The sequence below is a fragment of the Saccopteryx bilineata genome, chromosome 3 (assembly GCF_036850765.1).
Source record: "Saccopteryx bilineata isolate mSacBil1 chromosome 3, mSacBil1_pri_phased_curated, whole genome shotgun sequence".
NCBI lineage: Eukaryota > Metazoa > Chordata > Mammalia > Chiroptera > Emballonuridae > Saccopteryx > Saccopteryx bilineata.
The window spans coordinates 294,476,825-294,488,345 of NC_089492.1; positions in this window are offsets into that span (position 1 = coordinate 294,476,825).

Sequence of the window (11,521 nt, forward strand, 5' to 3'; positions counted from 1 at the left end):
CAGCCAAGGCTCCATTGGAGCAAAGATGGCCCGGGCGCTGGGGATGGCTCTGTGGCCTCTGCCCCAGGCGCTAGAGTGGCTCTGGTCGCAACATGGCGACGCCCAGGATGGGCAGAGCATCGCCCCCTGGTGGGCAGAGCGTCGCCCCTGGTGGGCGTGCCGGGTGGATCCCGGTCGGGCGCATGCGGGAGTCTGTCTGACTGTCTCTCCCTGTTTCCAGCTTCAGAAAAATTAAAAAAAAAAAAAAAAAAAAAAAAGAAAATGGACTCGACACGACTTTAACTCTTTCACCCCGGGCCATTTAAATGCAATGCTAGATATCGGTGCCAAATTTAACAAAAAATGCAATTCTAAAATAATTGCGGTAAATAATTATTAAGTATAATTTTGGTTTGACGAGACCAAAATATCAACTGAGTGATTGGCGTCATCAAGTAAACTTCGTCCTGGGTTCACCGCGGAGCGTGCCATCTGCCACAGGGAACCCTGGACGTTTTAAAAACTCGCTAAACAACGCAGTTATTCTCACCTAATTGGCCCATCGCAACTTCTGTAGTGTTTCATATCATTCGGTTTGTTAAGCCAAATTCGGAGGGACCCAAAGCATGAAGGACAGGAACAATGTCCGTCATTTACACATCAAAGCTTTATTGTCTAGCTTGGCCAAGCGGCGGCAGCTCCGACAGAAATCTGAGGGAGAGCGCGCTGGCCCTTTGTTTTACTTAGTTTTTATAGTTTTGTAAGTGGGAAGTACAGAAGCAAAAATTGCAATTAGGAGCCCCTTACCGCTATTGGTTATAGTCATATGTCCTTTAACATGATAGGACCACATTCAATTTGCAAACCATACATCATTTTGGAGAAAACTAAATTTACAAGCCAACACAATGGTAGAAAGATGTCTCTTTACATATTAAAGGCTTTCCTATATTATCTAGTGTTTATCTGCTATCTCTCTGTCCAGAATCACACACGCATTTACATAGGAGAGGTAGTTTCGGTGGGGACAAATGCCCGCAAATGACTCATTGCTATAAGAAAAGGTTTATTTTGGCTTTTCTCTTCCTGCACCTGGCTAGCCATTCACCCCTTTCCCCACAGGTGTGGTGGAATGTCTGGGAATCCATGTTTTCCTTCCCTTGCATTTACAATACAATGCCAAGGGCCATCCTGGTTATGCCAATCACACAGTACAGAGACTACTCTCATAATTTCTCTGCACTCCTTAACCCAAATTAATAAAAATGTTCTCCAAGCCTCTCAAAATATTGATTCTGTATTTTTTGGTACCTTACAACACCTGCGGATGAAGTGGCTCAGTGGCTCCTCAAGTTGGTGTTAATTTGAAATAAGTGTCAGTCAAAACTGTTGTAAAAGCTCATTGATTTAATAAATATACATATATATTGTATAGATATAATTGGTAAGCATTTGATTTTATTTTTATCAATATTAAACTCTTTATTAAGTACTTCTTGCATCGGGGCTAGAAAGCAATATTTTATAAATATGATTGGGGCTATAATAGTGCATGCACAACGATTTTAATTTTAGAAGCATAACTTTCCAGAAAATTTTGTCAAGTGGAAAAAAATATAGATACCTTTTGATTTGCGGTGGTAGTGTAGTAAATGTGTTATATACATTTAAATAAATATAAATTTTTAGTATACACTTACTCTATGTCACATTGAATATATTTTAACACATATTTTAATATTAGTTTCTAATTGATCTTATTTTTATTATAGCCCATAGTAAAATGAGTGGTGTAAGCAAGAAAAAAACTCGTCAGTATTCGGAGGAATATTTAAAATTTGGGTTCATACCTGCTGTTCACAATGAGCGGATTCCTTTTTGTCTTTTATGCCAGCAATGCTTGACCAAGGAATCAATTAAATGAGGTCATCTTGAGGCACATTTGGTTTTTTTTTTTTTTGTTTGTTTTTTTTTTTTTTTTTGAGAGACAGAGAGAGAGAGAGAGAGAGAGAGAGAGAGAGAGAAGGGAGAGGAGCAGAAAGCATCAACTCTCATATGTGCCTTGGCCAGGCAAGCCCAGGGTTTTGAACCGGCGACCTCAGCGTTCCCAGGTCGACACTTTATCCACTGCACCACCACAGGTCAGGCTTGAGGCACATTTGAAGGTGAAACATAATTAATTCAGATTTGAGTTACTTTAAAACTTTAAAGAAAAATTTTGAAAAAAGAACAACATTAAAGTCTCTATTTACTGCTCATACTTCAACTAATAATCATGTTCTTGAGGCTAGTTATCAAATTTCTTTATTCATCGCTAAAACTGGAGAAAATCACACTATAGGAGAGAATTTAATAAAACCATCAATATCAGCATTTCTTAAAACGGTTCTTGAAAAAGATGACAAAGATGTAAAAGCTATGCCACTCAGTAACAATTCTGTTAGCAGAAGAATAGATGAAATGAGTGAGGATATTGAAAAACAACTTATTGAAAAGCTGAAAACAAGAAAATTCTCCTTGCAAATGGATGAATCAACTTTGAGAGACAGTGAGGTAGTATTGATAACTTACGTAAGATATATTGATAAAGGACATTTTGCTGAAGAAATGTTGTTCTGTAAAAGATTAGAAAGCACCACTACCTCCAAAGATATATATAATAAGCTAAAAAAACTACTTAGATGTTAATGATACACCAATGAAAAATATAACATCTTGTGCTGCAGATGATGCTCCCAATATGATGGGCAAGAAAAATGGCTGCTTAAAATTGATGAAAGATGCGAATCCAGAAATGATTCTTGTGCATTGTGTTATTCATAGGGAAAACTTGGTAGCTAAAAACATCTCGCCTGTTCTGAATGAAGTATTACATACAGTAATAAAGTATGTTAATGCTATTAAAGCTAGTGCCAAATGTGAGCATCTTTTCAAGCTATTTTGTGAAGAACAAAATGAAGACCATGTGAGACTTTTACTTCATACTGAAGTAAGATGGCTATCTAAAGGAAACTGTTTGAAAAGATTTGTGGAACTGTTTGATACTCTTAGTGATTTTTTAAGTGACAAACCTGAAATGAAGTATCTGTTAACAATAGATGGTAAGCATTTGTGAATTATTTAGCCGATATCTTTGAAAAACTAAATATATTAAATAAGCAACTTCAAGGAACAAATAAAACTCTTGTCGATGCAAAAGCAAAGATATTTGGTTTCATTACCAATATTGAGTTATGTCAGAAACATATTAACAACAAAAACTTTAAACAGTTTCATTGGCTCCAAAAATGTGAAGTAACTGATACCGCTTTACTTGTTATTGTCAATCATTTGAATATTCTATCGGCTGATTTAAAAGAAAGATTTTCTGATTTAAAACAAATTGATTTCCCAACATGGATGATGCAGCCAATGTTAGTGGATTTGTCTGATATATCAAATATGCAGTATCAAGAAGAACTCACAGAATTTCAAAATGATGAGTCAGTTAAAGCTTTATTTAATATCAAAGGAGCGATGGCATGGCTTTGTGAGGAAACAGAAATCAAATACCCAAATTCAACCAAATGTGCAAGAAAACTATTGCTACTGTTTCCATCTTCATTTTTAGCTGAAGGTGGATTTAGTGCTGTAAATGATTTACTGGTAAAAAAAAGAAATCAGCTGGATATAACACAACGTGGAGACTTGAGACTAAAGCTAACCAAATTGGAATCTAATATAAAATCTCTGTGCAGCAAGCATCAAGCACAAGGATCACACTAAATTAAAATAATAAATTAATATAGAAAAATCTGTATTAAAATTATTTGGAATTTAAATTTCTGTTTTTCATTATATGTTTTGAAATTTTACTTACTGTGTTTTGTTAACAATTTCATAGTGATTTCTTCCTAGAACCTATCATTTATGTTTATTAAGTGAACAAATCAATTTTTTAATGTTAAAAATTATTTATGTTACATGGGGGGACATAAAAATTCTAGAAAGGTTAAGGTGGGGCATGGCACAAAAAAGGTTGGGAAACACTGGTCTATTGTCATTTTGATAACAGATCTTTAGAATGCCAGGATGATTTTCTCTTCCCTGATCCCTCATGACACAAACACTGCAACAAAGGAAAGACCACAAAAATTCTTAATATTATTTATTTATTTTTTTTTTAAATTTTATTTATTTTTTACAGAGACAGAGAGAGAGTCAGAGAGAGGGATAGACAGGGACAGAGAGAGATGAGAAGCATCAACTATTAGTTTTTCATTGCGCATTACAACACCTTAGTTGTTCATTGGTTGCTCTCTCATACGTGCCTTGACCGCGGGCCTTCAGCAGACCGAGCAACCCCTTGCTAGAGCCAGTGACCTTGGGTTCAAGCTGGTGGGCTTTTCCTCAAACCAGATGAGCCCGCATTCAAGCTGGCGACCTCGGGGTCTCGAACCCGGGTCCTCTGCATCCCAGTCCGACGCTCTATCCACTGTGCCACCGCCTGGTCAGGCTTCTTAATATTATTTTATGTTAAGTAACTGTTAACTAACATATATCCCCCAATGTAAAAGAAGTATGTGTGGTCCTGGCCGGTTGGCTCAAGGGGTAGAGCATTGGCCTGGCATGCGGGGGACCCGGGTTGGATTCTCAGCCAGGGCACATAGGAGAAGCACCCATTTGCTTCTCCACCCCCCCTTCCTCTCTGTCTCTCTCTTCCCCTCCCGCAGCCAAGGCTCCATTGGAGCAAAGATGGCCCGGGCGCTGGGGATGGCTCCTTGGCCTCTGCCCCAGGCACTAGAGAGGCTCTGGTCACGGCAGAGCGATGCCCCGGAGGGGCAGATCATCGCCCCTGGTGGGCGTGCCGGGTGGATTCTGGTCAGACGCATGCGGGAGTCTATCTGACTGTCTCTCCCCGTTTCCAGCTTCAGAAAAATACAAAAAAAAAAAAAAAAAAAAAAGAAGTATGTGTTTATTTTCACTTGTTATAGAACTCATAGATTTTCCTGGTTTGCTTTGTTCCCCCTCCATAATCTATCACCAGTGTATTTCAGGTAAGCCTTGCATGACTTTCTATTTTGATTCTGATAAAATACATGGCAAAATTTCTGTTTTCTGGAGCATTTTATTGCTCTGTTGATATTTCATTTTCTGGCGATTATAGTCACTGTGGCTCAAATAAACATTTTGAACAATTTGATACAGTTTTGGACATTTCTTATGTTGACACCAGAAATGGAAGCACCCTGATGTTACCTCTGGCCTGCACTCAGCAAATGAGGATTTGAAGTATCCTGAGGGTCCCATATTCAAGAACTGAATAAATACCTAGGGAAGAGTCTGGAGACCCTATAAGTTAGTGTCAATACCAGGAAGAAACTGACACACTTTTTCCTTTCTTCACTAGTTTACACAGTTGTTACAGTAAACATAAAATCAAATTAATATGAAATGTCATAAGGAAAGTGATTTAGGTGTAACCAGTTTATGCCATTCTGAGAGAACTTCATGTTTTAACTGAGTACTGATAGATACATGAATTCACCAGACTTCTAACTGCCCTTTTGCTGTTCCATTTGTCTATCTGACCCCACCCTTACTTACTGGACTATCGCCCCTGAAACAGAAAAGTTCTAGGAAGCTGGTTAGCCACCTCGAGGAGAAGCGTTCCAAGAAGCTGATATTGTAAAACTACAGAAGGGAGCATACCAGAACTGCTGAAGCAACACACACTTGCTCAAAGCTCTCCCTTAACCCTATAAAAAATTTGCCTCAGAATCTGCTTCGTGCACTTCTCCCGGGGGAGTGCCCCGGCAGGTCTTTCTCCTCTAATAAAGCCTGCACACCTGGTGTTCAAGTGCAGTCTCATTCTTACATCTGGTGCCGAAACCCGGGACAGGGAACCAGCTTTCTGGATGATCCCCTTGCCAGCTGAACTTACAACCAGGGAAGCAGTGGACAGCGGCAGCTCATCTGGGCTAACTCCCTGATTCTGTTCGGTTGTGTGAGCGCCATTGAGTGACCAGCAGTCCGACCCTGTCCTGAACCCTGCCGGAAGAGGATGGTAAGGAGTTTCTCCCTCCCCCCTCCCCGGGTGGCCTTCAAATTTCTCTCTAAAAACACCCCTTCCTGGTCGGACGGTTTTGACTTTGGATCCCATATTTACGAGTGGTCTGCCTCTACTCCTTTATGGACTTCTATGAAAGTCTAGGCGCACCTAGCCAGGCCCCTCTCCTATGTCCCGGGATCTCAGCCTTGAGGTGACGACCTCTTGTCTGAGACTCTCTTTCTACGGAGATTTTCTCCTCTTGGAACTGTGACTGAAGGCGGGACGCCCCCTTCTCTCACCAGTTTCCTCTACTGTGGGCTCTTCTCAGTCCAAACCATCCAGCCAGGCTCCCCTCGGAACATGGGCTCCTCCCAATCTCAGGCCTCAGACACTACTCCTCTACTCCTTCAGGACTCACCCTACTCTCTGAGGTTCACAGTTTGGGAGGTTTCTACTCCGAGTGGCTAGCTTCTACAGACTTCCTCGAGAGTCTGGGTGCCTAGCCAGGTTGCTTTCTACTACTAGTACAATATCCTAAGAGATCTTGACAACTTTTGCCACCAGATGGGGAGGGCATCAGAAATTCCTTACATGAAGGCTTTCTTCTCCCTTTGTTCCTGTCCTTAATTTCTGTGCCTTCTGTTCTACACACAGGCCGTTTCTGGCCAGAGAAACCTCAACTAAAACCTCCGCTCCTAATCTCTCCTCTGCAAGCTCCCAACTCTCTCCCCCTCCTTCCTGACCACCAAGGGCACCCCCTCTCAGAACCCCCCTCTAGTCCCTCTGCAAATCTCTTTTCCCTCCAGAAAGCCCCCTCTCTTCTCTTCACTAGTACAAATGGGCGGCTCTGTCTCTTTTTCTCTTTGACCCATCCCCCCACCCTGCTGGCCTTCCACTACCCCTCATCCTCTCCCCTCTCCTCAGAGCTATAAATCTTTTTAACTCCTCTGACCACTTGGCACCACTACCAATTCTCTTCCTCTTCCTGCTGATTTTAACCTTCCTTCTTTCCATCTAAACTGTTCACACTGTCCATCCTTCTGCTTTCTCTCTTCCTTAACTGTGTCTGTTTCTAAGTCCTTAAACCAGTAATTACCTGCCTCTTAAACCAGGTTTACTCATCCCCATGGACTCTCCCTGCAATACCCCCATCCTTCCTGTTCAAAAACCTTCAGAGGTTTTTCACCTCATACCAGACTTACACCTAATCATTGAGGCAGTAGTTCCCCTCCATCCAGTAGCCCTAATCTCTACAGGTTACTGTCACACATTCCCTCAAACACCACTCACTTTATAATCCTAAACCTCAAAAATGCCTTTTTTTTTTTTTTTTTTTTCATTTTTCTGAAGCTGGAAACAGGGAGAGACAGTCAGACAGACTCCCGCATGCGCCCGACCGGGATCCACCCGGCACGCCCACCAGGGGCGATGCTCTGCCCACCAGGAGGCGATGCTCTGCCCATCCTGGGCGTCGCCATGTTGCGACCAGAGCCACTCTAGCGCCTGAGGCAGAGGCCACAGAGCCATCCCCAGCGCCCAGGCCATCTTTGCTCCAATGGAGCCTTGGTTGCGGGAGGGGAAGAGAGAGACAGAGAGGAAAGCGCGGCGGAGGGGTGGAGAAGCAAATGGGCGCTTCTCCTGTGTGCCCTGGCCAGAAATCGAACCCGGGTCCTCCGCACGCTAGGCCGACGCTCTACCGAGGAAATACCAGGTTTTGACATACACTCTTAAAAGACTCCAGCACCCTAAAGGGCTTCATAGAATTCCATCAGGGCCCTGCTCCAGAATGGAAAGAAAGGTCATTGAACTGAAGCCTGCCAGGCTTCCCAGCCCCACCAGTTGACACGTCTGTGTTGTGGAATGAGGTACATGAGAAGGTAAGCTGCCCCCTTGCTCCATGGAGGGAGGGTTCAGCCTCTTCTAGCCCTGCTCCAGCTACCTGTGACCTGACCTTGCCCTGCATGCTGGGAATTGCCAACAAGGACACTGTTCACAAGCCTAAGGTATTTCTTCCAAGTAGCAGATAAACTAATCTTATTTCTTGTAAACAGAAGGGCCATCTACTATGTCTTGCCTGAATATTTGAGTTTTATTTATCCCTCAAAGATCTCTACTGTGGGTATTGACAGTCTGATTTTGTTGCTTTATTTAATGTATAATATCTCCTTTATTCCTCTTGTCTCAATGCCCCATACCTATTGTGGGCTGGGACCTGCTGCTAATTCCAGATAGAAGCAGTGGTCACTAGGACTTAAACTCTAACTACAAAGTATAGAAATGTAACCACCCTTTCCCTAAGTACTTACAGGATTTACAGGTTACTCAGCAAACTGTTCAAAGACTGTCCAAGAGGCGCTTTCAGCATTACATCACCAAAGGACTAACTTTCACGTGGACAAGTCCACATACCGTGATCCTGACAACTCCCACTGCGGCTAAGGGTGACTCTTTCCTCCACCCTGACCATCTGGAGCTCAGAAACAGAGAATCAAAACCAACCCCTTGTCCTTCTATTTTCTATTCACCTCTAAACCTACCTCACCCAATCAGGTGCTTTCTACTCGTGTGGGACCAACACCTATATGTGTCTCCCTACTAATTAGACAGAAACCTGTACCCTAGTCTATCTCACCCCAAACATCAACCTAATTCCACCCCATAAGCCTCTTCCAGTTCCTAGTACACTACCCATCAATCTAAGGACCAAACGAGCTGTACAAGTAATCCCTCTTCTTTTTGCTTTAGAAATCTCTACAAAAGTGGGTCCAGGGGCAGGCAGACTGGCCACTTTCCTGTCTTATTCTTACTCTCTCTATCTCTAAAGCCCAGAAAATTTGTAAAAAGCAAACTGAGTCATGGAATCAGTGGTACAAACTGGGTGTCTTGACTAGTGCCTTTCATTGGTCCACTCTCCTATTTATTTTTCCAACTTTTGGACCCCGCCTCTTATGATTATTCACTAGTTTCTTACAGAACCACATGCAGACCTTCGCCAATCAGAAAATTGGGAAAATCTACCTAACCCTACACACCAACCCTGAAACCTGCCCTTGTGAAACAGAAAAATCTGAAACCCTATATCAGCAAACCTCCTAAATCTTATCTTTCAACCCCTACAGGTCTCCTAACCCTAAAGCTCTCTTGTATCCCTGAAGAACTAGGAGAATGAATAGCATTCACCTCTTAACACTTCTCAGTCTTTTTACCCTTCACATAGTAAGGGGACAAGATCGCTGGGTCTTCTTGAATGAAGAAGAGCCTGCAAACGGACATGACACATTTCTTTAGCTCAAGCTAACTGCTCTCTCCAGGGCTGCCAGGAAAAAATATCTCTAACTTTACCATGGAAAAACTTTCACCTCCCGCTATACAACCCTCCTTATCCAAATACTTGCCTCCTTCTTTATCAAGTTCCTACAGGCCAGGATAAGAGAAATCTCTAGGATTACCTACAATCAAATGCTCCTACACTCCTATTCCCCAATATCCCAAGGAGAACTTCATGAGGGAAGTATCAAATAGGTAGGGATGACAGCAGGAAGAAACCTCCCCTCAGCCCAAGAAGTTCCCTCCTGAATGTTCTCCAAACCCGCTTCCTTTTAGCCACAAATATTCAGTCCTTCTAAAACTTGCACCAACAGGTCCCCTGTTTCTAAAAATCTCCACATGTCCTCCCATTCGAGAGGAACCAGACCAGTATGTCTCATGAGGCTCATCCAGGAGACCATGTATCACCATGTCACTCTGTCCACTCAGCACTTGCAGCAAGCAATTCACAATTATTACCTCGCAATTTTTTTTTTTACTTTCTCACTCAGGTTTTTGGAGACATCGCCAGGTTCAGACCTCACAGCATGGAAATTGACGACCTTTTTAACTGGATGAGAAACTTGGCTTGGCAAGGCATCCTTGAGTTCTCTCCTCTGGAATAATTTTTCTTTTTTTTTTCTCTTTCTCCTCATCACCCATCACCGTATATTATAAAATAACTGTCTTTCTTTTATATGTAACCACAGAGTTGAGAAATGATAGATATGTGAATTCCAAACTGCCCTCTTGATGTTCCGCTTATCTGTCAGACCTCACCCTTGCTGGACTGTTGCCCTTGAGGCAGAGGAAATCCAAGAAGCTGGCACACTGCCCCAAGGAGGAGCATTCCGGACATACCAGAACTTTTGATTCAACACCCACTTGCTCGAGACTTTCCTTTTACCCTATAAATTAGTCCCCCTGGCTTGTTGTACTGGTGCCCTTCTTTTGGAGGAGTACCTCGGCAGGTCTTTCTCCTCTAATAAAGCCTGTACACCTGGTGTTCAAGTGCCATCTCATTCTTACACCATGATGTCATGCTCTCCCCGCCTGTGTGCAAGCAAGGGTATATAAGCAGCCCCTGAAATATTTTTGGCACTGTACGATTTGGGCCTACCAGTTGCCCTGTGTCAGCCATATGCGGCCGGCATATTAATAAATCTCCTCTTCTAGTAAATCTCTTCAGAATTCATTTGGACTGAGTGTCTCTACATGAACTTGATGAAATGAGGTACAGTGCCTTTCAGAATCTGGGGTGCAGTACTTTATAACACAAAGACCCCAAAAATAAAGGCACAATCCCATCTCCTAATCAGGCCTGACTTCGCCTCAGACTCTTTTAATGCAGACAGAAGAGGAATCGCAGTCTTCCGGGTCCTCCAGGCTCCACAGCCTCTCAGCTGGTCACCTCTTATCACCCCGTCACACCGTGTGTCACCCACGAGTGCTTCACGGGCCGGGATGTCAGGGCCTGGGCTCCAGGACAGGACCGGCCCCGCACCAGAGCTCTGGGTTTGAAGGGGTGAGGCGGTAAGGACCCGGGGGACACGCTAACCTCAGCCGGGTGCCTCAGCATGGCCGCCGCCATTGGACTTTGCGGACCGGGTGGGAACAGCGGGCGTGGAGGCGGCCCCGAGCTTGACAGGAGTGGCGTCACCGAGCTTCACACCTGCGTCTGGTGAGGAGGGGACCACGACGTTTACACTTTCTCTTGTGACATCTTTCCAAACAGCCAGCGATGTGGACCCTCCTTCCACTCCTTGCGGTAATTTGGTATGAAACAAAACACTTCCTGTGAGGATACTGGAAGTCCCGCCCCTGAGCGTGTAGCTCTGAGGAAAACGCCTTTTTTCAGTTTTTTTTTTTTTTTTTTTTTTTTTTTTTTTGTATTTTTCTGAAGCTGGAAACGGGGAGAGACAGTCAGACAGACTCCCGCATGCGCCCGACCGGGATCCACCCGGCACGCCCACCAGGGGCGATGCTCTGCCCCTCCGGGGCGTCGCTCTGCTGTGACCAGAGCCACTCTAGCGCCTGGGGCAGAGGCCAAGGAGCCATCCCCAGCGCCCGGGCCATCTTTGTTCCAATGGAGCCTCTGCTGCGGGAGGGGAAGAGAGAGACAGAGAGGAAGGAGGGAGGGGGTGGAGAAGCAAATGGGCGCTTCTCCTATGTGCCCTGGCCGGGAATCGAACCTGGGTCCCCCCG